The sequence below is a fragment of the Cervus elaphus genome, chromosome 23, assembly GCF_910594005.1.
Source record: "Cervus elaphus chromosome 23, mCerEla1.1, whole genome shotgun sequence".
NCBI lineage: Eukaryota > Metazoa > Chordata > Mammalia > Artiodactyla > Cervidae > Cervus > Cervus elaphus.
Window position 1 is genome coordinate 47782206 of NC_057837.1, and position 26448 is coordinate 47808653.

General features: G+C 40.6%; 1 pseudogene; it reads right to left on the bottom strand.

The window, feature by feature from the left end:
* Nucleotides 1-21764: 21764 nt before the first annotated feature.
* Nucleotides 21765-22457, bottom strand: LOC122682001 (annotated as a pseudogene).
* Between the last annotated feature and the right edge of the window lie 3991 nt (nt 22458-26448).

The window sequence follows — 26448 nt, forward strand, 5'->3', positions numbered from 1 at the left end:
ATCACCAAACTTCTTATGTTATTTCTAGAGCTAGTAAGCAGAAAAAAATAATATTTACAACACACTAAAGATGTTGGAAGCAACATCTCTTGTGTGCACTCTCTCCTCCCTCCTCCATAAAATTCTTTTTTGGTGTGTTAAAGCTGGATGCAGAAGTCACAAATTCAGAGATAAATTCTATAAATTTCCCAAGGCAAGTAGAAATTAGGGTAAACTAAATTGTACCATGTCATTTTCACCTAACAAACCTATGATACGAGCTTTCAGATTCCATATAAGTTGATTATTTGGGGAAAATGTCTCAGTAGCTAAAAAGGATAACTACTTGCATTAAATATGTGTAATCAAAGCACTAGTTTTTCTACCCAGTGTTCATAGTGGCATTACTTACACTAACTAAGATATGGAAGCAATCTAAGTTCTCAATAACTGATGATGAATGAAGAAGATGTGGTATACATATATACACACAAAATGGGATACTACTTAGCCATAAAAAGAATGAAATTTTACTATTTGCAACAACATCAATAGACCTGAAGGGCACTGTGCTTAGTAAAATAAGTCAAGACAGAAAGAGACAAATACTGTCTGTGATCACTTACTTATATGTAGAATCTAAAATATAGAATAAATGAGTGAATATAACAAAACAGAAACAGACTCACAGATGTAGAGAATGAACTAGTGGATACTGGTAGAGAGATGGATGATGAGGTGCAAGAATGAGGTAGAGGGTTAAAAGGTACAAACTATCATTATAAAACAAATTAGCTACAAGGATATATTGTATGGCACAGGGAATATAGCCAATAGTTAGTGATAACTTAAAATAGAGTAAAATCTATAAATGTATTGAATTTCTATATTATATACCGGAAACTAATATAATATGATAAATCAACTTTAATAAAAAAGAAAACAAAAGATTATATATGGTAAAAAAAATTTATAATCACAACAGAATTTAAACAATTGCAATGTGATATATGACACAATGTTACTCATCAAACAAATGAAAAGATAAAAGATGAAGGTTTATTTGAACACTTAGCTTATAACTGTTATGATTCTTTTTAATTAATGAGGATATTTACCTCCCAAAGATGCTTATCTGCTTTGTGCTTATTGCCCCTCATGTGGTTCAGAGCAGGGCACTCTAGAATATACCATTATTGTATGGATTATTTCAAGCTGCAGACAATCAAGGCCCAACAGACTCAAGAAGAGCTTTATACCGTCCCTTAATTGTGTAAAATAATTTATATAGAGAGCCTGTACCAGGAAGAGTGTTATTATCAACTTTTTTTTTCATCATGAAGACTTAACTGAAGAGTGAAGATGGCAGAGTAGGAAGACCCTGAGCTTCCTTCCTTCCATGAGCACACCAAAATTATAACTATTTATAGAGCAATTATTGATAAGGAAGGCCAGAAGACTAACAGAAAAGATTTTCTAAAACTAAAGATTTAAAGAAGGAACCACAATGAGACAGATAGGAGGGGCAGAGACACTGTATCGTCAAGACCCATAACCCTAGGTGGGTGACTCACTAATAGAGAGCTAATTATAACTGCAGAGGTTCTCTCCTATAAGTGAGGGGTCCAAGCCCCACATCAGGCCTGGGGGTTCTGCACAGGGAAGACAAGCCCCCAAAACCTTGGCTCTGAAGGTCAGCAGGGCCTACTTTTAGAAGAACCGGAGGGTTATGGGCAATTGAGACCCCATCCTAAAGGCACACACAAAATCTCACACACTTTGAGACCCAGGGCAGAAGCAGTAACTTGAAAGGACCCAGGTCAGACCCACTTGCTTATCTTGGAATGCCTGCCTCCTGGAGAGGCAGGAGACGACTGGAACTCACACGGCAGACATAGACTCTGGCAGCAGCAACTGTGGGAACTCTTTCTACCACAAGGACCTGGTGCTGACAAGCACCATTTTGGAGCCCTCCCTCTAGCTTATTAGGATCTGGACCCAGCCCTGCCCTCCAGCTTGTCAGCCAGCACCAGTAGCCTCAAGTCAAACAGCTAGCCAGACAGGTACACAGTACTACCCAAGGCAGGTGAGCTCCATGAAGACCCTCAGAAGACCATAGCCACCTCAGGACCTGACCCTGTGTACCAGAGGGCCCAGGACCCAGCCCCACATACCAGCCCTCAGACACTATCCTTGGGACTCCCCCAGGACCCTGCAGCCAGCTATTGAGACCCTGTCTCATGAACCACTTGGCTGATACCAATGCCTGGACACCCAGGGCCCTATAGCCGGAGATCCCAGGACCGAGCTCCACTCACCAGTGGGCCAGAACTAGCCCTTGAACCAGTACCACCCATTAGTGGGCATGCATCAGCCCCAGGACTGCCTGCGCCCTGGCCCCACCCTCCACTAGGCAAACACATAAACCTCAGGATACTTAGGGCCCAACAGTCAGACATGCTGGGACCCAACTTATCCACCAGTGGGCCAGAACTAACCTTGAGACCAGACTTATACATCAGTGAGCTGGCACCAACCCCAGGCGTCCCTGGGCATCTGCCCTGACCACTAGAAAGCTGCTACCAGCTCCAGAACTCCTAAGCCCTGAGGCAGAGAATCTAGAACCTAGCTCTGCTCACAGTAGGCTGGGACTGCCCAAGGACCCATCCACACTCACCATGAAAACAACAGTCCCACAGCCAGCCCTATCAGGACCTACCCTACCCACTAGCATGCCAACTGGGAAACCTTGGACCTCTCAGTCAGGGTCCCCAGGAGCCAGCCCCACCATTAGCAGGGTGAGACCATATCCAGGGACCCTACTGCACAACCACCCACCTCAAAGCCTGGCTCTGCACACCAGTGAGCCAGCACCAGACACCTTCCTTCCCTAAGGCTCTGCAGCCAGCTGCCTCATAACCCAGCCCTGACCACCAGTGGCTGGCAGCCCCCACACAAGGCAGAACCTGGCAACCATCAGACCAAGGGCCAGTGACACTTCCAGGCCACCGACAGTAGTATGCACACCACAACAGAAGGACCTATGCTGCCTACATAAGCGGCAACCCTAGAGCATATAGCTCTAGGGACTAGAGGGGGTTGTTCATAGGATGTCTCCAAGGTTTGGAAACATAATCAACCTTCCAAATATGTAGAAATAAAATCAGCAAATGAGGCAGAATGAGGCAAGAAAGGAATATGATCCAAATGAAGGAACAAGATAAAACCCAAGAAGAAGAGCTAAGGGAAATGGAGATAATCGACCAGCAAAGAGTTCAAAGTAATTATTTTAAAGTTGCTCAAAGAACTTGGAAGAAGATTGGATAAACAGAGTGAGAATTTAGTAGTTTTTAACTATAGTTAGAAAATATAAGGAAGATCCAGACAGTGATGAAAAATACAGTACCTGAAATAAAATATACATTGGAAAAAATCAAGAGTAGAGTCGATGATACGGAGAAATAGATCAGTGAGCTGGAAGACAGAGTAGTGGAAACCACTCAAGCTGAAAAAAGAAATAAGGACTATTTAAGAGACCCCCTGGGATAATATCAAGCATACTAATATTCACATTATAGGAGTTCCAGAAGGAGAAGTCCCTTTTAGTCCCAGACCCCTATTTCCTTCTCCTTAGCTCATGACGTATAAGAAGGTCTCTTATATTTGGGCTCCCCATGTACAAAGTTAAATTAATTCTATTTTTCTCCTCCTAATCTCTCTTTTATTCCAAGGAGATGTCTCAGCCAAGAACCTAGAAGGGTTTAAAATTATTTTTCCTTCCTAACACCTTCCTCACACCCTAAAAATCTACCTGTTTCAATTTCACAATGCCACTCTTTTCAATAGCAAAAGGATTAAAAGCTACTAACAAAATACATAAGGAAGAGACTTACTGGTCACGTTAAGCATCAAAAAACAAAGTTTTCCAGCTCATTGTGAGATTCACAAAATTTCATACACATTTTATGTGTGATTATAGAATTACAGTTGATGTGGGTTTCAAGATATTACTTTATCTAAAATCTTATTTCAAGGTATGTAGAAAATAATATTTGTCTTTTACCTTTTTACTGAAGTGAAAGCCAATATTCCCTACCCCTAAGCCCTTGGTGTTTATGGTAGGGTATTCACATTTGATTGTTTCTGCTCCAAATCTTTTCTGAGTTTCTGGATATTCAGTGAGATTAAAAACTCAGCTCCGTAGGCATCTGTGGTATCTATTTTATGCCCAATCAACATAGTCATGGGATAAAAATCTTGGGCTTGTTCTGCATTTACTTTTCTCATTTACTTTTTTTTTTGTGAAATTTTGTCTACTGACCAGATAGGATGGGTTTAGGCTTGCTTTATTCCTTTGGGAGTGGTTGTTGTGGAGTTTGTAAATCGCCAACACTGAGCTGCTTGTACAGAAACACCAGACAGTGAATCTCACATTTTGATGTCCAAGTAGAACATCCTCAAAATATAGGGTGGTACAAGTCAAGTGAAAGTGTTAGTTGCTCAGTCATGTTTGACTCTTTGTGACTCTGTGGACTGTAGCCCCCCAAACAGATTTTATTTTATTGGGCTCCAGAATCACTGAGAATAGTGACTGCAGCCATGAAATTAAAAGATCCTTGCTTCTTGGGAGAAAAGTTATGACAAACCTAGATAGTATATTAAAAAAGCAGAGACATCACTTTTCTGACAAGTTCCATGTAGTCAAAGCTATGGATTTTCCAGTAGTCATGTATGGCTGTGAGAACTGGACCATAAAGAAGGCTGAGCACCAAATAATTGATGGTTTTGAATTGTGGTACTGGAGAAGACTCTAAAGAGTCCCTTGGACTGCAAGGAAATCAAACCAGTCAATCCTAAAAGAAATCAGCCCTGAATATTCATTGAAAGGACTAATGCTGAAGCTGAAGCTCCAATATTTTGGCCACCTGATGCAAAGAACCAACTCACTGGAAAAGATGCTGATGCTGAAAAAGACTGTGGGCAGGAGGAGAAGGGGGCAGCAGAGAGTGAGATGGTTGAATACCTTCACTGATTCAATGAAGGAGTTTGAGCAAACTCCAGGACATAGTGAAGGACAGGGTAGTCTGGTGAGCTGCCCTCCAGGGGGTCACAGAGTCAGACACAATGTAGCAACTGGACAACAATAACAAGTCAGTTCTATGTGCTGCATGGTAAGTTGCTTCAGTCCTGTAGGATTCTTTGTGACCCCATGGACTGTAGCCTGCCAGGCTCCTCTGTCCATGGGATTCTCCAGGCAAGAATACTGGAGTGGGTTGCATTTCCTCCTCCAGGGGATCTTCCTTACCCAGGGATCGAACCTGTATCTCTTAGGTCTTCTGCACTGGCAGGAGTGTTCTTTACCACTAGCACCATTATGGACTCTATCAATAGCAAGTCCCTGCATGTCCTGATAATTGTTGTTGTCCAACTCTCACACCTATACATGACTACTGGAAAAACCATAGCTTTGACTATATGGACCTTTGCTGGCAAAGTGATGTCTCTGCTTTTTAATATGCTGTCTAGGTTTGTCATAGCTTTTCTTCCAAGAAGCAAGTGTCTTAATTTCATGGCTGCAGTCACCATCTACAGTGATTTTGGAGCCCAAGAAAATAAAATCTGTTACTATTTGCATTTTTTTCCTCATCTATTTGCCATGAAGTGATGGGAACGGATGCCATGATCTTTGTTTTTTTCATGTTGAGTTTTAAGCCAGATTTTTCACTCTTCTCTTTCACCTTCATCAAAAGGCTCTTTAGTTCCTCTTCGCTTTCTGCCATAAGGGTGGTGTTATCTGCATATCTGAGGTTATTGATATTTCTCCAGGGAATCTTGATTCCAGCTTGAGCTTCATCCAGCCTGGCATTTTGCATGGTGTGCTCTGCATAGAAGTTAAATAAGCAGGGCGACAACATATAGCCTTGATGTACTCCTCTCCTAATTTTGAACTAGTCCGTATTTCTGTGTCCAATTCTAACTGTTGCTTCTTGACCTGCATGCAGGTTTCTCAGAAGGCAGGTAAGGTGGTCTGGTATTCTCATCTCTTTGAGGATTTTTCACAGTTTGTTGTGATCCACACACTCAAAGATTATTCCTGACTATCCAATAGAAACTATCCTTTCAATAAGCCTAAGGACACTTAGATCCAAAACTCCTCTAACCTCTCAGATGCCATCTTGTTGCCAGCCAGAGGCCATGTCAAATGTTCAAACTGACAAAGAGTCATCCTGTCTTTCCCTACCTCCCTGAAGAATAAGTGTTTTCATTATCAAATGGTATACTTAACATCCTAGTCTGAAGCACTTGCCATTAAAGGCCTTCACTAAAGTCAAGAGCTACCTCAAGGTTGAGGAGGTTAACCTGAACAAGAAGTCAACAGACCAACAATAATGATGGAAAGCATTTTTTAGTTGTCTTGAAAGCTTTCAGCATTCTGCTTCACGATCAAGAAAAATAGTTAGTTAAGTTGTTCAGTCATGTCCGACTCTTTGTGACCCTGTGGACTGTAGCCCACCAGGCTCCTCTGTCCATGGGATTCTGCAGGCAAGAATACTGGAGTGGGTTGCCATTTCCTTCTCCAGGGGATCTTCCCAACCCAGGGAAATAAGAGGATGTTAATATTTCTTCTTAAAGACCAAATATCTAGCAGAACTACAACTGATATGGAAACCCTGCTTGAAACAGGGCTTGAGGCTACTATGATGTTAAAAAAAATAAGATGGCCCTTGTCCTATTGGATATCACCATCTTATACCTGGGAATAATTCAAATGTCCAAGTAACTAATAGAAGACACAAAATGTGTGGATGAAATAAGGTGACCAAAAGTTCAGAAGAGAAAACGCCAATGGTCAATGACTAGCTTTAGATTTTGTTTTCTCTTATAAATCCTGAAAGATTTAATTTATTAAAAAAAATTGTTTTACTTTCAGCACAGTTTTATTTATTTATTTTTAAAATATAGCAGTGTGTACTTAAAAAAAAAAGAAAAGAAACTTATTTGGGGCAACACTGGTTCTAGACAACAAGTTTTGGGGCACCATAGCTCCATTTTCTCGATTCCTTGTCTCCTTTTAAAATCGAACCTAGGGGCTTCCTGGGTGGCTCAGTGGTAAAAAGATCCTAAATGCCTCAGAGCCACTAAGACCATGATCTACAACTACTGCGCATGTGCTTCAGAGCCCAGGAGTCACAGCTACTGAGCCTGCGTGTCGCAAATAACGAGGCCCGCATGCCCTAGAGCCCAAGCTCCACAATCAGAGAAGCCATTGCAATGAGAAGCCTACACACTGCAACAAAGAGTAGCCCCGGCTTACCGAAACTAGAGAAAAGCCCATGCAGAAATGAAGACCCAGCACAGCCAAAAATAAATAAAATCATTAAAAAATATTCGAACCTAGTCTTATTACATGTCCATTTTTCACCCCTTTCATGTTTAATGTCTCTTCATGTCATTGGCAAAATAATAGTCTTTCAAAACCCTATAGCTTCTGCCTGTGTCTCTTAGAATGTTTGCTCTGAGGAATGCCAGCTGCTATGTAAGAAATCTGAGTACTTTGAAATTGCTATGCTGTGAGGAAGCCCATGCTAGTCATGTGGAGAGATTGGGTAGAAAAAGAAACTCTCTGCCACCATCTGAGACACTTCAAGTAAGAACTGCCCTAATGAGCTCATCAGGCCCAAACCTCTAGAAGATAATAAATTGTTGCTTTAACCACTAAACCATCATCATCATCATCACCATCTTTATCATCATCATCTTGCAGAAGTCCTGCTATCCATTCCCTCTGATCCTGAACCTAAGAAGCTGAGCTAGAGAAAGTATTAATAACAAAGTCAGACAAATGGCTCCATTACAAACTAATGATTGCCAGCATCAACAGACATTCCTAGTGTTTTCTGCTTAATTTCCTCTTTCCTTGTTATAATTATTTTTGCTGCTGAACAAACCATTCCAAAATTTGGTGGCTTAAAACAACCATTTTATTATCTCTCTAGTTCTGTTGGCTGACTGGGTTCAGCTGGGAGGTTCTTGCTCAGAGTTTCTCATGCAGTTGTAGTCAGTTGGCAGCTGGGGCTGGAGTTGGCTGAAAGGCTGACTGGACCAGATATCCAAGATGGCTTCTCTACTTGCAAATCTGGCACCTTAGTTGGGATGACTGAAACAGCTCAGGCATCTCTCTCCTTTCAAGGACTTCTTCAGATAGCTAGCTTGAGCTTCATCCTGGCATGGTGGTCTAAGTCGGCTGGCTTCCCTAGAAGAGACTACTTTTAATCTACCATGATAATCTATTTCAATGAAATATTTTTTTAAAGAGAAGGAAGGAAATAAGCCCTGACAAGATGTATGGGTTTAGGAGGGGTTTGATCAGACAGCAGGTTATCAGGACCCATTTACTATATATTAGTATCTTCTGCCCTCTCCTGCTTCCCAAAACATACATATGCAAAGAGAAATTATCTCCTCTCCTTATTCCTTGTGTTGCAGCCTTCACTTCACTTTTCCTGTTGTCTGAAAATTATCAGTTATAGATTTCAGTTTAAAACTGTCCTTTTTGGAATATGTAAACACTTCTGAAAATTTGTGGAACATTTCTCAGTAATTGATTTTCAGTGATGTACTGGCTATCATTTCCTCAAAACTCAGTGTTATTAAAGTTTTTTATATCACATTTTTTGTGGATCAGTAATTTAGAAGCAGCTTAGTTAAGTGGTTCTGATTCCAGGTCTCAGAGAAGGCTACAGCAAAATGTTATCTGGGCTGTGTGTAGTCTTCTGAAGGCTCCGCTGGGGCTGAAAGATACATGCCAAGATGGCGTGCTCCAATAGTTCTAGTTATAGGTGGGAACCTCAGATCTTCCCCAGAAGGACCTCTCCAGGAATTGCTTTACTGTTCTCATGACATAGTGGCTGCCTTTTCACAGAATAAGCAGTCCAAGAGAGAGTAAGGGAGAGGTCACAGTGTTTTTTGTGACCTAAGTGTTATAATTCGTCCTCTTTCACTTCCATAATTCTATTGGTCACAGAGGTTGGCCTTAATAGTGAGGGAGAGTATGAATAACAAGAATATGAATAACAGGAGATGGGGTGTCATTGGGGTCATCTGAGAAACTGAGCTCGGTTAAGCCAAGGAAAAGATAATATTGGGAGAAAAGAAGAGACAGAGGAGATATGTAATATTAGAACCAGGAACATTTTGAGGAAAAGTGAAGTAATAATTTGGGTACTGAAGCTGAGAATGGGGTATGGAGAATCTTGAGAACTTATAGTCCCGACACATCTTGTGAAGGTAAGAGATAAAAGAGAAGTGAGAAGAATGACCAATTTTTTTTCTTTCAAAGTTATTCCTGCACTAACAACAGGAGACAAACTTAAAAGGTCATTTTCAATTTCTTGGCTGAGCTACAAGGGGAATATTTCTCCTGAATATTTAATTGGTTTTATGAGACAGAAAGATATTTTAAGCTTCTCACAAGAAATTGGGGTTGCCTAAATGATATCTTTATTCAGCAAGGACACAGTCTTCCAGGAAGTTTACTTTTGCCAATATAATTAGTAGTTACTTTACAGGACAATAATGTCCAGGTTTCATGCTGGGATGAAAGGAGGTGATTTTCCAGTTAGTGCTAATTGAAAATTGAAGCAAAGGGAACATTGCAATCAAAACAGGAAGGGAAAAAACATTGTATTGTGGCAAGAACCTTAGAACTTTGTTCTTTCATAACATGTAGGGAAGCAAAGAGTTTCTAAGCTACTTTCATCACAGCCAAATTTCTTGGAAAAATGCCCTCAACGTGCTGTTTCTACTTTACCTCCCCGATACCTCTGGCCTGGCTTTTGCCCCCATTATTTGTTCAGACCTGCTTTCATTGTGGTTAACAACAACCTCCTTGCTGCCTGATGTGATGGACATTTTTCTGTTTTTGAACTTACTGATTTCTAAGCAGCAATAACCCAGTTAAGCACCCTACTATTTCTGGAAATACTCTCCTCCTGATTTCTAGGATGTCATTTTCTCCTTGTTTGCTCAGCAAACAACCACTCCTTGTTTGCTATCTATATAACTTGTTTTTCCACTATCCAGTCTCTAAATGTTGGAGTTCTTGATCATTTCTCTTGTCTTTCTGAGCTCTTTCTGCATAATCTTTTCCAATACCTTGGCTCTGACACCATCTAGACACCAACAATGTCAACATTAATATTTCCAGTCATCATCTCTTCCTAGAACTCAAGATTCCTATATCCAACTGCCTTCTTGGTATTTCAACTAGGGAATTTCAGAGACATCACACTGTGTCTCCTGCTGCTTTTGGTTCCTCACCTCCAACCTGCTGCCCCAGCCTAAGCCTTACTTGTCTTGTAAATGGCATCATCTCACATTTAGACACTTCGGTGAGAAACTTCAGTACATCTTGATGCATCCTTCTTCTCACTCTCTAAATTCAGTATATCAGAAGTGCTGTTGATTTTATCAACCTGTCCTTTATTACCACCCAATCTCCTTGCCCTATCCAACCCATTCTCTACATAGGCAATAGATGGATCTTGAAATAAAAATTTGTTCATGTTATGATCTATTTAACACCACTCAATGTATTCCTGCTACACCCAGAATTAAATATAAACTTGCAGTGCCCTCCAAGCTGCTGTAGGACTTCACTCCTACTCACCTTTCAAGCTTATTTCAGACTACTCTCTTAGGCCCATTACACCAGCCTGCCCTGCTTCAGGGCCTTTCAGCATGTTCTTTATTCTTCCTAGAAGGTCTTCCCATACTTTTCTTATTCTGGCTCTTTCTCTTCCTTTAGGCGTTAGCTGAATATTATCTACTCGGAGAGACTTCCCTTGACTGTCTTACCTGATATATGTCTCTTTGTTCCCTTTATTCTCTTTTTAGCAGCTTTTTCCTGTCCATCATCACAGTTATTCCCATAGTTGTAACGTCAGCCCAATTTGTCCACAAAGGAGGGCATTGGGAGTCTCTAATGCAACTTGTTAGATTTGAAACAAATCAGAGGTTACATAAACAATGAACTATTTCTCTCCTAACTAGGGCTTCTGCTGGATGTGACCAATCCCACATAATAGCACCCATATCTAAAAATGGATCAGGTTACTCAGCACCTAAAACCAAAATTAAAGACATTCTTGGGACCCCTTCAGTGAAAAGCTAAACAGTTTCTGTTTTACTGTGGTCATGGCCCTCTGTGACACAGATGCAGTCAACCTAACATGCAGGGGCTGGAAGGAATTTCTCACGACATATCATTTCCTGTGTTTCTCATTGCAGTTTATTATTGTTCTCTTTTCCCTCCTCTAAGACCAACATCCCATGAGATGGTCATTGTCTTGATGGAGCAGGAAAAGAAGGTTTGAACTCAAATTCTTCTGTATGAGCACATGAATGAAACTCCAGATTAGATCTTGGCACTTTAAAATTCTTACCTTCATAGAAAATATCAACATTAGGAAGCTATAGCCTTTAAAGTAAAGCCTCTCACTTTTATATCTATGGCAAAACTTTGTGTCACATACACTGAGATGAAAACTGGTCTCCTAATAATTGTGCAATTGAAGTTGTCATTTACTTGGCTAAAACTTTCTCAGGAATTTGCACTCTGTTCTAATACCTTAAACAGCTTCTCTTTTATTTTGTAATATATCACAAATTACCAGCAAGTTTTAAGTGGAATTTAATCCACTGAAGCTCCTACTTTCCAACATTCATAAAAGCCATAAATCACCTTTGTCAAGTTACAGATCCTGAAATTCTAGCTCACAAAGCAGCCTGTATTTTGTTAAGTGAATTCAAATCATCCTCCAAGGAACCAAAAATGTTTCAAGTCTTTAAAAATAAATCATATAACAGTGTGGATAGATAAAATTCCCTGGGAAGAAATCCACTTTGCAGGGAATAGGCCTGTATTGGAAAATCTTCTTCACACAACTAAAATGATCTTTGCATATAAAGAATGAGTCACCAGATACCACAAGGGTCAAAGATCCCAGGCTCATCTGTTCCTGAGGAAACTATGAGGAGGAAATGTGGCCAGATGTTCATATTTGTTTCTATGAGGAATAAAGCTTACTTCAGAGCTAAAATACCTTTTGTATTTTCTCCTGACGGTTTAAAAGTCTCTAATCAAGACTCAATTAAAAATTTTAAATGACATCTTGAGAAGTATTTTTGTTTGGTTTCTTAAACTATAAGGATCAGATGATTGGGCTAAGAGATTGTCCTGAACCATCCAAGAATGCTGTATCTGTCAAGACCATTTCATTGGCTGCTTCTTAAAGGAGTTGATGTTGAGCCCTGCATTGAAGTTGCCCAGCTTAACTTCTAAGCAGAAATTTACACCAGTTCCATCTCTAATTCACAGTGTCTGCTAAACTCCTGGAAGAAATTTTGAGACGCCACTAACTATAAGATATTGCTCTCCTTTTATTGCTCAACAAATGCAGGCAGGATGCATTTCTGCTGTCAGTTAGTCAGCCCCGAGCTTGGTGTCTTCTCCTTTAATTGGGTCCTGTGGTTATGACCTCCTTCAAACACCTCCACTTTCAGGAAGTAAAGCCCAACACACAACTGAAATATTTCAGAGTCGGAAGGGACCTAAGAGATTACTTCCTCAATGTTCTCATTTTTTAGAAAAATTACTGATCAGTCTTTTACTGGAGTTGAATAACACAGAGTAGAACTTTCTTAAATTCTCAACAAATGACAATTAAAAAGTGATCATCAGATATACATTTTAGAGGGGAAATCTGAAAGAAAGGAATTAATTTTCTTACTTTGAAGGATACCTGGCAATCACAACCCAGGAAGAAACCCGATGATGATAATTTTGTACCCCAAGGTTTTAACTGGCCCTGCTAGCAATTGTTCTTAGTGGTACAAATACTTAGTAAAACTCAACTCTTTCTGGGGTGACATGTGTTCCCTTTTACCGTAACAAGGTGACACTGTCAAAACTCTCCATTTTCTCCCCCTCTTAGCTGATTAGCTGTACTGAAAAAGATATGGTGGTTTGACCCTTCTCCCTTTTCTATGTTCTTTCTTCACCTCAGTAACCCCTTCCAAAGCCTGTTCTTGAATAAATCCACTTTTTCATACATACCTGATTATGATTTCTGACAACAATCAGGGGCATGTGTATTTTAGCAGGAAGAAACACTTTAGGCAAAAATAATGAATCTCTAATTGTGGAATTTGCAAAATTCTCATTTTAAAGAGAAATCTGAAGCTCTAAGAGGCCAAGGAGATATGGCTGAAGGCACCGTGCTGGCTGATGGTGAGCTTAAGTTGGAGCTCTTGGCTTTCTGTCCCACATCACTCCCCTCTCTCTCTGTCTGCCAGTCCTGTCATGCAGCATCTACCAAAAAATATACTTGGATTTCGTGAAACTGGAGTACTTACGTAGAGAACCCTTCCAAATAATGTCAGACCCATATGTACTAAATATCTCTCTTTAAGAAATACGCAGTTCCCACAACTTCTATGATCAACCACTAACATGATTTTGCATTTCTGCCTTAGGAGATACTGAAAAATATTTTCAATTCTGTAGAGCAGTTTTTGTAATGGACTTTTGATAACCCTCTGCTTTTAAAAAAAAAAATGCTTAACTGACTCCACTTACAACTCAAATTCAGCATTTTGGACACTTAAGGGCAGCCACATTTGTTTCAGGACCCTCAAGAGGTTCCTGACCTTCAGATTATGGAGCCCAACAGCCTGCTAGGCCTGAGGGATCTGCCTCTCTTTTCTCTGCCTTTGACCACCACACAGTTTGGCAGCCTCTCCCCCACTTCTTCTGCCCCAATATCACTACAATTCAAGGTTTTTAGCAGTATCAGATTTCATTACATTGTTGAGGAAAACTTAGACCACATAAGAAGAAAGCCATTTAAAGTGAGGCTATGTAAGAATTTTCCTCTAGCTCAAAGGAAAACTTTCCAAAATGTTTAATTCTTCACTGGGATTGCTTGTTGACACACCCTAGTTTATAAACCTACCCCACCAACTCATCTTCCACTCTTTGTAAAAGATGCTTGTTCGCTGCCATGCATAGCTCTTCTGTTAATTCAAAACCCCTGGCCCTGCCCCAAGAACTTAGTTTTGGTCATTGTCAGTGTTCTTCCCTGACATGGTACATGGTCCTGAGGCTTATTTATTTTGCCTGGGTCAATACATTGGGGACGTGAGTGTCAGCTTATGGTTTTGGTATTCCAGGTCCCTTTGAAGAGTTCAAAATGAACATGGATCCCCAAGTCCTAACCTTGAACTCCAATCTCCCTACCAGTGTAGTTGCAGAGAAAAATCTCTATTTCCTGCTTTCCCATAAGGGAACTGAAGGCTCTTACACACATATACATAAATACAGAGTCTCTCAATGACAGACGTTAATTGTTCGTATAGCCTAAACCCAAAAGGGGGAAATAAACCATTTTCCCAACATGCTCTGTAGTTCTGTCTCTGATAAACAAAATTTCACATTTCTGTATAAAGTAGTATTCATTCCTTTCCTTAATCTTCCTTCCCCTTACAAATTGTTTTCTCAGGACTATTTAGAATATGGAAGAACTGTTGCATTTCTCAACAACTGCTCTCACTTAGATAGCTAAAGTTCTGAATGAATATGTATATGTGTGTATGCATGTAGTTATTACTTTAGACTATTTGTGCTACATACATTTTATTTCCTGCCTTTTAAAAAAAGTCTTGTGACCTGATGCTGCTTTCAAAGTATCCATTATTCAGAGAAAATATTAATAGCCATCAGATTCCAGCATTCACTATTGTGAATGTACTAGAGAGGTTTCACAAGAAGTACCAGAGATGATAGTAGTGTGTACATCATAGAATTATCAGGAAGTTTCAATGAATTCATTATTGCACAAGCATGCATATATATCCTAAAAATATAGTGCTAAGCAGGGTACCTGGCACATAGCAAGTACCCTATAGTTTTTATTATTATTACTTCCCTGGTGGCTCAGACAATGAAGAATCTGCCTGCAATGTGGGAGACCTAGGTTCAATCATTGGATAGGGAAGATCCCCTGGAGAAGGGAATGGCAACCCACTCCAGTATTCTTGCCTGGAGAATTCCAAGGACAGAGAAGGCTGGCAGATTGCAGTCCGTGGGGTCACTGAGTCGAACACGTATGAGCGACTGACACTTTCACTTTCATGTGTATACATAGCTATGGTTTCCACATGAGATTTCAGTCTTTTAAAATACCACTGCTTACAAATTGAAAATCTCAGTTCTGGATCGAGCATCAAACTACAGGTTGAAGACAGTCCCAGATATTGTCAATAAAAACCCTTGTTCCTCTGAGGAACACATGCTTAAGGAAAATGCATTGTCTTCCATCTTATAAATCAGCCAAGGATTTTCAAAGCCATTTAAATCACTGACATTTGTGGTGCAGTTCTGATACACTGGATACAATGATAATGTATTCTCCAAAACATCCTTATTAGAAAGGCTGTAGCATCATCAATGCCATTTTATAGTTGGGAAACATAAAGTTAACTTAGGCAACAGTGCGGATTAATGGTTCATAGGTTGAGAAATCCAGAGGCAGGCTGGCTTCAAATGCAACTGGTGCAGGTGTAGTTTGAACCAGTGACTCAATGAGTGATTATTTCTCTCCTCTTTCCTGGGTTGGCTATAATCTCAGCAAACTTCTCATCATTTTAAGAATTAATCAAAGTCCACATGCTTCTTTGTTCATATTCAGTGACAGAGAGTATCTCTTCTGGTAGATCTGGAAAATTAGGAAAGCTTCATTTTTAGATGTCTTCATCAGACCTCTTCTCTACTTCATTGCCCTAATTCAGAAATCATGTGGCCTGGGGATGGAGGAGCTGATGGGCTTTTCCAGATGCTTTACACCTGAGGCTTAGTAGGGACTAAGTCGCCCCAAAATTGCACTGTAAAAATAGCGGAGGGAATTTCTCAGAAGTTCAGAGTTATTGCCGGTCTTTATGCTGGGAAGGACATTCTTAGATGGAGGCTGACGTGCATGTTCCTAGGGAGTGCCCTAGTGAGCAGCACCCTTGCAAATAGAGTGAAAAAAGCAGGGTTGGGCAGAGGGAGAAGCTGAGCTTCAGAGAAGTCTCAACAAGTGCTGTGGCTGACTCTATAGGGAGCTCTAGAGCTGGGTGATCCTTCACAGGGATCTGGAGCTGGAGCAATGTGGGTGGGAATGAGGTGCTCAGGATTTCATACCAGTCGTCCCCTAACCTCCCCCCACACACCCCATAAACCACATACTGTTTGTGAGATGCTCAGGAAGGAAGGAAGCATGCCCCTGAGGGAGCTGGCCCTTTTTAGGAGAAGGTGATTTCAGGAGAGGGCCCCAGCTGTTAGCTGACAACACTTCTAGCAGCTAGGAGTCCTTTTGGCTTGAAGAAGAAACTGGGAAGTACCTCCCAGAAATCCAGAAGCAGTTGTGGGAAAGGAAACAAGTCACCCAGCTTCTAGCAGCAAAGCCCAGGTCTGCACGGACTGCCCCAGCTCCCAGCTATTTGCTTAGTTTGGTGTGTGTTGATTTCCACACACTGACTGCTGCGGAGCATTTCTGGAAAGAATCCTGGATACACAGTATCTAAGAGTCAGCTGCCTGTCCATGTGTGTTGTGTGAGTCACTATGCGGGCTGAATATGAGGAGGAAAGCAGTGTTGCTACATCTCATGAGGTGGTTAGGAAGACAGAATGTCTGTCCAGACTCTTACCAGAGAACTGTCTGGTTTGAACAAATGAGGGGTGTGACGATCTTGGGAAGGTAACTACAGCGTCACTACAGTGATGAATATTCTGTTGAACCAGCACAGTCAGGAAAGAGAAATCGTGCAAATCAGTGATGGCCTTAGTGATCTTACAAAGTGAGATGATCCCTTCTACACTGTGATGCAAAGTTCACTGTGCGCACATGTAAAATTTTTAATTACAGCCTTCTTCTGGCAAGTACGCTAAATTATTTTATTTCTGACAAAATAATCAAAATCCTACAAATATTCAGTTCATGAATTTAGCCATTTTATCTCAGATATTGTGAGTGTTCACTGACAGTGAAATTAAAAACACACCTGTTTAAAAAAAAAGAAACCACACCTGTTAAAAGAAAATACCTTGGCAACGTTGGAAGACCCAAAGTGAGGGTGAAACCCTGACCCCGCTTTAGAACAGTGGTCCGTGGAAACTGCATCCAATAAACCACTTAATCATGTCTGGTTCCCATGGCAACAGCCACTGAAGCAGCTTCATTGAATAAGACTGAATGTGATCAACTGCCAACATGGAAATATAAATCCTCCCCTATTCTCTCTGTTTTTCAGCAATTTTCTCTCCAGCATGTTCTGTGTTACAAAGCAGGGCTTGGTACACTGCCTGTATCTCCCTCCTCCTACACTCAACCATATTTCATCGGCAAAGTCCCCCTCTACACTGTGTTTTCAACACAGAACACTGAAATGGGGGAGGGGAGCATTTCATACATTCTAAACACTAGGAAAGTAAATAGAAATAGCTCAGATAGTTCCTCACCCATGCGTGTCCTTTTGCTAAGAGCTCAGTTTTTCTTTCAGTCAGTAATGTCTTTTTGTGTTGGAATCAAGTAAAAGCATATTTGTGTTCAGGAGCAAGACAGATTTCCTAAGTAAGAGAGAAGCTAATTTTAGAGGATTTTGGGGGTGGGGGGGTGGGGGAAGATCTTGGAATCCATCTAAACTTAGATTCAGCTTTTGGAACAGTGTGTCTCATGGAGTGCACTGCACAAACATTTCATCTGGCTCATTATAAACTTCCTGACATGTAAATGTCCTCAAACACTGTACGGTTAGAGTCTGGAGCTGCCTGTTGGAACATTGCACATCTTTTCTCTTCTTTTAAAGCACATTTTCAGTTTTCTAGTTCTTCAAGAACTCTTCAATGAGGTCAGGTTGTGCTGAAAATAACATACTGGAGATATATCTGGGCTGAATGTCAGTAAATTTGGGTGAGTTAGCATTTCTGTGTGTGGGGGGAAATGGAGGAGTTGAATCACTCACTGCACATCAGAACTTTCTGAAAATCCCCCCCACCTTTTTAAGTTCTATTTATTTATGGCTGTGCTGGGTCTTTGTTGCTACATGCAGGCTTTCTCTAGTTGTGGCGAGCAGGGGCTACTCTCTAGTTGCAGGATGTGGGCTTCTCACTGCAGTGACTTCTCTTGTTGCGGAGCATGGGCTCTTGGGTGAATGGGCTTCAGTAGTTGCAGTGTGCAGGCTCAGTAAGCATGGTTAGTGGACTCCAGAGCACAGGCTCCGTGCACATAGAATCTTCCCGGACCAGGGATTGAACCCATGTCCCCTGCACTGGCAGGTGGACGCCTTACCACTGGAGCACCAGGGAAGTTCAGTAGATTATTTTTAAGGGACAATGTCAGTAGTAGTGTTTGGTTTAGGGGTTAGCCCTATAGATGCGAATGTGAACTGGAAATTTTCATCCAAGGTGGGTGGCCTGGGGGTGGGGGTTGGTGTGCTGGGGCAGATAATACTTGGCGGTTCAACCAATGTGATTGGATAGGTAGTGGATAAATATTATAAATGTAATAATTCATTAGGATAATTAAGCTATTATTTTGCAAAGTGTGAACCTTGGATCTTGATTCATACAAAGAAACTATTATAATTATTTATGAGATGATTAGGGCAATTTGAGCACTGGTGGACTATTTCATGACATTCCATTACCAAATGCAGATAAGTGACAGGTGTTTGAGGGTTCATGATGATGTTCTCGCTGAGGTTTTCTGAGGAAGTGTCCTCTAAACTCAGACCCCAAGGATGAGGAGAGCTGGCAGGCACAGACTGAGGCGAGAGGATGAGATGTGAGGTGTTGGGTGGATAAGTCTTCCAGGAAAAGGAAACTACCCAGGCATAGGCCTGAAGGTGAAAGAAAGTCCTTGGGACTGAAAGCAGCTCAATGTGATTGCCTCAGAGTTTGGCAACAGAAGAGGCTGGGAGGTAAATTGAGGGGTCAGAAGGCAGTGATAAGAGTCTGGACATTTTCTTTAGAGAATGGAAGCCATCAAGCAAGGGAATTCCTGACTAAATTCAGAGTTTAAAAAATCTGCATGCAGGCTTGAATGTCCCAAGAGAATCCCAGGTTTAGAAGGTCTTTTCTGAGGGCTCCAGCCCTCCTCTTTCTGAGCTATGGAATCTGTGTTCCTTATTCTTTGCTGTTGCTTCATGCATTACAGGTTTCTCTGGTGGCTAAATTGAAAGTTCCATGCTGACATGAGGGAGGTGTTGCTTACTTTTTGCTATGGACTGAATTGTGTCCCCTGCAAGTTTTTATGTTGAAGCCTGAACTCCTGATGTGATTGCGTTTGGAGACAGGGCTTTTGGAGATAACTAAGGTCATAAGGATGGAGTCCTTGCCTAATGGAATCAATGACCTTCTAAGAAGTGGAAGAGAGAGAGAGGTCAGTCTTTCTCCACACACTAACACTGATGGAAGCCCACGTGAGGATACAGCAAAATGGCAGCCAGAAGAGACCCCTCACTAAAACTAAATCATTCTGGTACCCTTATCTCAGGCTTCTAGCCTCTACAACTATGACAAGATAAACTTCTGTGGTTTAAGCCACACAGCTTAGGGTGTTTCGTTATGGCAGCCCAGGCAGACTAAGACATTCTTCCAGGCCCTGCTCCATCCAGTAATCCTGGGCTGGGACAACCCTTAGAGATTTTAAAATCTCTCAACCCTCTGATCTTGATCAGTCATTAAAGATCATCAATGTTATACTCCCATCATAATCACAGTTTCATATCTTTATATCCAAGTACTTTTCTCACCACTATGAAGCCAAGAGAATGTGTAAAGAGATGGTTTTACTGCAGCAATAAATATGTATAATAATCTGATGTTAACATAATCACCCATCTCTTCAGTTTACTCTGCAAAGACATATCTTAGGTCTGTTTGGTTTTCCTTACTTGAAAACTCTCAATCATTACACCAATATGCAATTGCTAACTCCCAAGGTTGGGTGAGCTGCATGTGGTATTTTGGGCATGTGTTTATAAGAAGATAGCCTTTGTTTTATGTTGATAGAGCAATGTTATCTTCTTCTGGCTGCCTTTCATAGACAAGGCAACTGTTCAAAACAAATTGCTTGGCAAATGCAAATTGTTTTGAACAAATTTTGCAAATTTGGACATGATGCTTAAGTTGACTTTTAATTTCCTACACAACAGATTTTTTTTTCCATTTATTTTTATTAGTTGGAGGCTAATTACTTTACAATATTGTAGTGGTTTATGCCATACATTGACATGAATCAGCCATGGATCTACATGTGTTCCCCATCCCGATCCCCCCTCCCGCCTCCCTATCCGATCCCTCTGGGTCATCCCAGAGCACCAGCCCTGAGCACTTGTCTCATGCATCCAGCCTGGGCTGGTGATCTGTTTCACCCTTGATAGTATACTTGTTTCAATGCTATTCTCTCAGAACATCCCACCCTCACCTTCTCCCACAGAGTCCCAAAGTCTGTTCTGTACATCTGTGTCTCTTTTTCTCACAACAGACTATTGAAGTATGTTTCTTTGCAAAGTCTCTAAGCCCAAGTAAGCGAGTCTTTCAAGAAAGCAAGGAGAAGTACCAGCTTCTCTGGCAAGATCTCAGGGGAACTAGGAGCCCTGTTGCTGCCAAAGTATTGTCTCACCACTTCTGTCCGTGCCAGAACCACCTTTAGTTGTCATTTTCTCTGGATATTATATCTTCTCTAACTTCCATCTAATAATATGATTTTGTGCTCATATATGTGAATCTGTATGAATTTGTTTCATGAGAATCAAACTCAAAAAGTATCAACTTAACTTTATATTCCATTTTTTCTTAATTATTATTATTGGCTGCACTGCACAGCATGTGGGATCTTTGTTCCCTGACCAGTGATTAAACCTGTGCCCCCTGCATTGGAAGGCAGAGTCTTAACCACTGGATCAACAGGGAAGTACTTCAACTTACATTATATTCTTAAATGAAACTAAATCTGGCTCAACCTCCATCGGCTTTAGTAGTGAAGAAATCCAATTCCAGACTTTGGATGAAAAACTTCTTTCCACTCCACCAAGTATCTTGCCTTTTGATCTGGAAGAAATAGAGTTGCCCTTTCCTCCTCCTTCATCTCCTCTCCTCATTTGGGTGAAGGCTCTTTGCCAAAGCCCCTGAGTAGCAGCCAGGGTCCCAAACTCTTTGCGTACTTGCAGCCAACCTATTCAGAGGCCCTATCTCTGCAGATATGAAAACAGTTCCTACCAGGTTTCAGGAAAACTAATATCCTCCATCCCAAGCCCACCCCTTGTCCTCATGTGATATACCTCTACCCTTCAACAAAGAGTTTAACAGTCACCATAATCAAGGTATGGAACATTTCTACCACCCCAAAATGTTCTGACATGTTCCTTTCCCTGACTCTAAGCCTCAATCAACTATTGATTGATTTTCTGTGTAGGATATACCATTCTATCCACTCACTTGTCAATCCACATTTAGGTTGTTTCCAATTTTTAGTGCTTCTGAATAATGTTTATAACATTTTCACACAGGTTTTTATGTGAACACATGTCTTTGATTAGATGTTTAGGAGTGAAATTAGGGATTGTGGCTCATAGTATAGGTATATGTCTCACTACAGTAAGTTTTTGTTTAACTATAAAAAACCTGCTAAACTATTCTCTAAAGTGGCTGTACCATTTTTTTTTCTGAATAGCAAATAGTTTATTAGTAAATACATGGTTCCAGTGACAATAATAAACTCACTTGAACAGAAGACAATAATCAAATCAAAAGAACAAACGCTTGCTAATCATCAGAAAATCTGTGACCATTAGGGTTGTCACATAGACATCCAAAATCACTCAGAGGCCAAATCTAAAGAAGATATGTCCACTTATTAGTTCATATGGAACAAGTCCATAGCACCTGAAATCTGTAACTGTAGATTATCACCTTCTGACCAAACATGACCTATTGGCACAAAACAATGTCTTTTAAAGAAATCTGCTGGGCCACTGGTGAGAATTTTGTCTTCTGCAAAACCAATTAGTCTTTTACAAATATGTGATTTTTGATCACTTGGGCTTTTTGTAATCACAATGTCATCTCTTTGGATACCATAAAAATGTCGATTAAGACTTTCTGCAAAGACAGTACCTGAATTTTGAATTGTAGGCTCCATTGATGGTTCAAAACACATGACAACACTACCAACATATTCAAAAGCACCATGGGCTATACAGCCACACTAAATAGTAAAGCTAACAAGCCAAAGCATTTTTCCCAGAACAGCACAAAGCATAGTTCTATGTAGACTCTGCCACCATTGACCATAGGTCTTTTCAACAAACCATTCAGTTTTTAGTGTAGTAGCAGGGCTTCCAAGAAAAAACGTCTAAAGCATGCTTCAAAGCATATACAGGTGATCCATGATTTCAGGATTCCTGGACCTGCAGAAGTCTGCCTGGCTGTACCATTTTGTGATCCTACCAGCAAGATATGAAAGTTTTAGATGGTTCATATCCTTGCCAACAATTAACATTGTTAACCTTTGTATTCTTAGTCATTCTAGTAAGTGTGTATTATGTAAAATTTAAATACATCTCTATTCTTTTTGTTTGTTTGTTTTTTCCCTTTATTTTTATTAGTTGGAGGCTAATTACTTTACAATATTGTAGTGGTTTTTGCCATACATTGACTTACATCTCTATTCTAAATATATATGGAAATAACTCCATATAACAATACTAATGCCTCTGAGAGGGATATCACTTAGTTTAAGATGATATTGAGGCAGGAGGTAGCCATCCCCACCCCCCGCACCATGTAGATACTCCAAGATGAGACTAGCAGGACAGTCAAGGCAGGAGGCTAAGCTCTGCCCAGATAGGAGATAAGAGACCACATATCTCTCATTCTTGAAATCAGGAGAACTCCTCAACTGCACATGGGCAGAAAGGTTCCTTGGAGCTCAAAAGGGGAGTGATGCTAAGTGATGCTAACTACCCATAGGCCTCTTCAGTAGAATCCATCTTGGCTAAGAGATGTGTGGGCACACATGGAAGGTCTTGAGATATACCAAATATGAACTCTGAGCCAGGGAAATCAAAATGATTGGCTAAAGGGAACCTGGAAGAAATGCCCCTTATAAGTGATTCCAACTACAATGAGGGCACAACTCTGCAACTCTCTCTTTGAGTCTGCCTGTGTGTCTATCCACACATACTATATATTTTTTCCTCCTAGTAAACACTTGACTTGTTTCACTGCTTTTCATCTTTGTGGGAATTCTTTTTCTGCAAATCCACAGAGTTAGGGTCTTGTCACTGACCATTGGTCTAAGTGGCTAGGATTCAGTGCTCTCACCACCGCTACCCAATCCTCAGTCTCTGGCCAGGAACTGAAGCTCTGCTTCAAGCCCCTGCAAGCCAAGGCCACCCAAGATCAATATCAGCTAACATCTTAGTTAGTATTTGTTCATATACTTTTTCCAGTATGCAAAGAGTTTGGGATCCTGGCTGCTCTTCAGGGGCTTTGGCAAAGAGCCCTCACCCAAATGAGGGGAGGAAAGAATGCAGGAGGAAAGGGCAACTCCACTTCCTCCAGATCAAGTGGCAAAATACCTGGATTGAGTAAACCCCAGGTGGTGGCCTGATCCTAATTGAGTGGGAGGAAACTTTTCACCAAAAGTCTTGGATTGGATTTCTCCACTACTAAAGCCAATGAAGGTTGAGCCAGATTTAATTTCATTTAAGAATACAAAGTAAGTTGACACTTTCTGAATTTGATTCTCATGGAACAAATTCATATATATGAGCCTAAAATCATATTGAAACTCAATGACTTCCTAGGAACCATGCAATAGTTCTTAAACTTTTATCAAAACATTTAATGGGATTTCCCTGGTGGCCCAGTGGCTAAGACTCTGCCCCCGCAATGCTCGGGGTCCAGGTTTGATCACTCCTCAGGGAACTAGATTCCACGTGTCTCAGCTAAAGATCCTGCATGCTGCAAAGGTCGAACAGCCCATGTGCTGCATATAAAACCTTGTGAAACCAAATAAATAAACAAATACATATTAAAAAAAAAACATTTAATGTTATTTCATTGGAATGGGAAATGGGAAAATGAATTATTGCCATTACTAGAGAAGACAGGCTCTTTTCTTTTTAAATTTAATTAGTTAATTAATTTATTTTTGGCTGTGCTGGATCTTCGTGGCTGCTTGGGCTTTTATTTTGTTCCTGTGAGCAGGGTCTATGCTCTAGTTGTAGTGTGAGGGCTTCTCATCACAGTGGCTTTACTTGTGGACCTTGGGCTCTAGGGAGCTCGGGCTTCAGTAGTTGAGGCAAGTGGGCTCAGTAGTTGTGATTTCCGGGCTCTACAACACAGGCTCAGTAGTTGTGGTGCAGGGGCTTAGTTGCTCCTCAGTAAGTGGGATCTTCCTGGACCAGGGATTGAACCTGTGTCTCCTGCACCAGCAAGCAGATTCTTTACCATGAGCTACCAGGGAAGCCCTAAGACAGACTCTTTTCAAACATGGGAAACCATTTCAAAGGGATTCCTTGTTGGGAATTTGGGGAAACCATTAGAGATGATTAAGGTGAGAACTAGTGGATGGCAAAATCTGGAGAAAAATGTTGTTTATTTTTATTATTTTTGGAGTATTACTGTATTTATTAGACCTACTGCTAGGTCTTGTTGTTGAATGTGTTAATATTACAAGCAACAAATGTGGTGTTTTATCACACACTTGTTTTCTTGATATTTTTATTTCTCTCTTCTACTATAAGTGAGTTCTAATGTAAATGTAGGGTTTTTTCCCCCTTATTTTATGCTTTTTAAAAATGGCATTTGGAGAAGGAGCCTATAGGCTTCATTAGAGAGCAACAACATGTAAAAAGTTGCAGTGCATGGGCCCATCCCTAGAGACTCTAACTGAACTTGAGTGACACCTGGAAATCTGTATATTTGCTTATGCCTGCTGTCACGCAAGGGTGAAACCCTTTGGGGTTAGCACCTGTCATACAAGGGACAAGGGCCAATTCGAAAACGTCCTACAGAATGGGTAAATGTGATATTGTGATTTATAATAAATATATATATTTAGGTATAACCACTTTGGAGACAGTATGGAAGTTCCTTAAAAAACTAAAAATAGGATACATGTATATGTCAGGCTGAGTCCCTTCATTGTTCACCTGAAACTATCACAACATTATTTGTTAGTCATCTGCACCCCAATACAAAATAAAAAGTTTAAAAGAAAACTAAAAATAAAACTATCATATCATCAACAATCCCACTCCTGGGCATATATCTGTAGAAAATCATAATTTGAAAAGATACATGCACCCCAATGTTCATTGTAGCACTGTTAAGAATAGCCAAGACATAGAAGCCACCTAAATATCCACTGATAGAGGAATGGATAAAGAAATGTGGAGGAATGGATAAAGAAGATGTGATACATAAATGCAATGAAATATTATTCAGCCATAAAAATGAATGAAATAATGCCATTTGCAGCAACAGGAATGGACCTCAAGATGATCACATTAAGTTAAGTAAGCCAGACAGAGAAACACAAGTACCATATGATGTCACTCATATGTGGAATCTAATTTTTAAAGAAATGGTACTTACAAAACAGAAACAGACTAATAGGTACTGAAAACAAACTTATGGTCACCAAAGGGGAAATATGGTGGAGAGGTTACCCTCTCCAGGAGTTTGGGATTAACAAATGTACACTATTTATGAGACAAATAACCAACAAGGACCTATGGTGTATCACCAGGAACTCTATTCAACATTCTGTGATAACCTACATGAGAAAAGAATCTAAGCAAGAGTGAATATATGTATATGTATAAGTGGATCACTTTGCTGTATACCCAAAGCTAGCACAATATTATAAAGAAACTCTACTCCAGTAGAATTCTTTTAAAAAATTCATATGTGTGTGTGTATATATTTTGTATATATATATTTATATGTACATATATATATATATTTAGTCTCCATCTCTGTTTCTGGTACAGGCTCCTAAAACTCTTGGATTTTCCAAAATGATAAGAGTGACAAAGGTGCATTTTATTATGTTGATGAGGTAATTTTCAGAGCTAACCAAGGATGGGGGTTGGTTGCCAGTGAAACCAACCATGATTGGCAGGTTGGAAGTTTGAGTTAAACCTCCCTGACCTCCGGTGGTGGGGTGGGGGGAGAAGCTGGAGGTAGACTCAGTCACCAGTCATCTGTGTAATGAAGCCTCTATAAAAACCCAAAAGAATGGAGAGGTTTAGGAAATCTTCCAGGCTAGTGAATACGTGGAAACTGGGGAACGTGGCTCTCTCAGAGAGGGCATAAAACATTGGGCCTTTTCTCCACACTATGCCCTATACATCTCT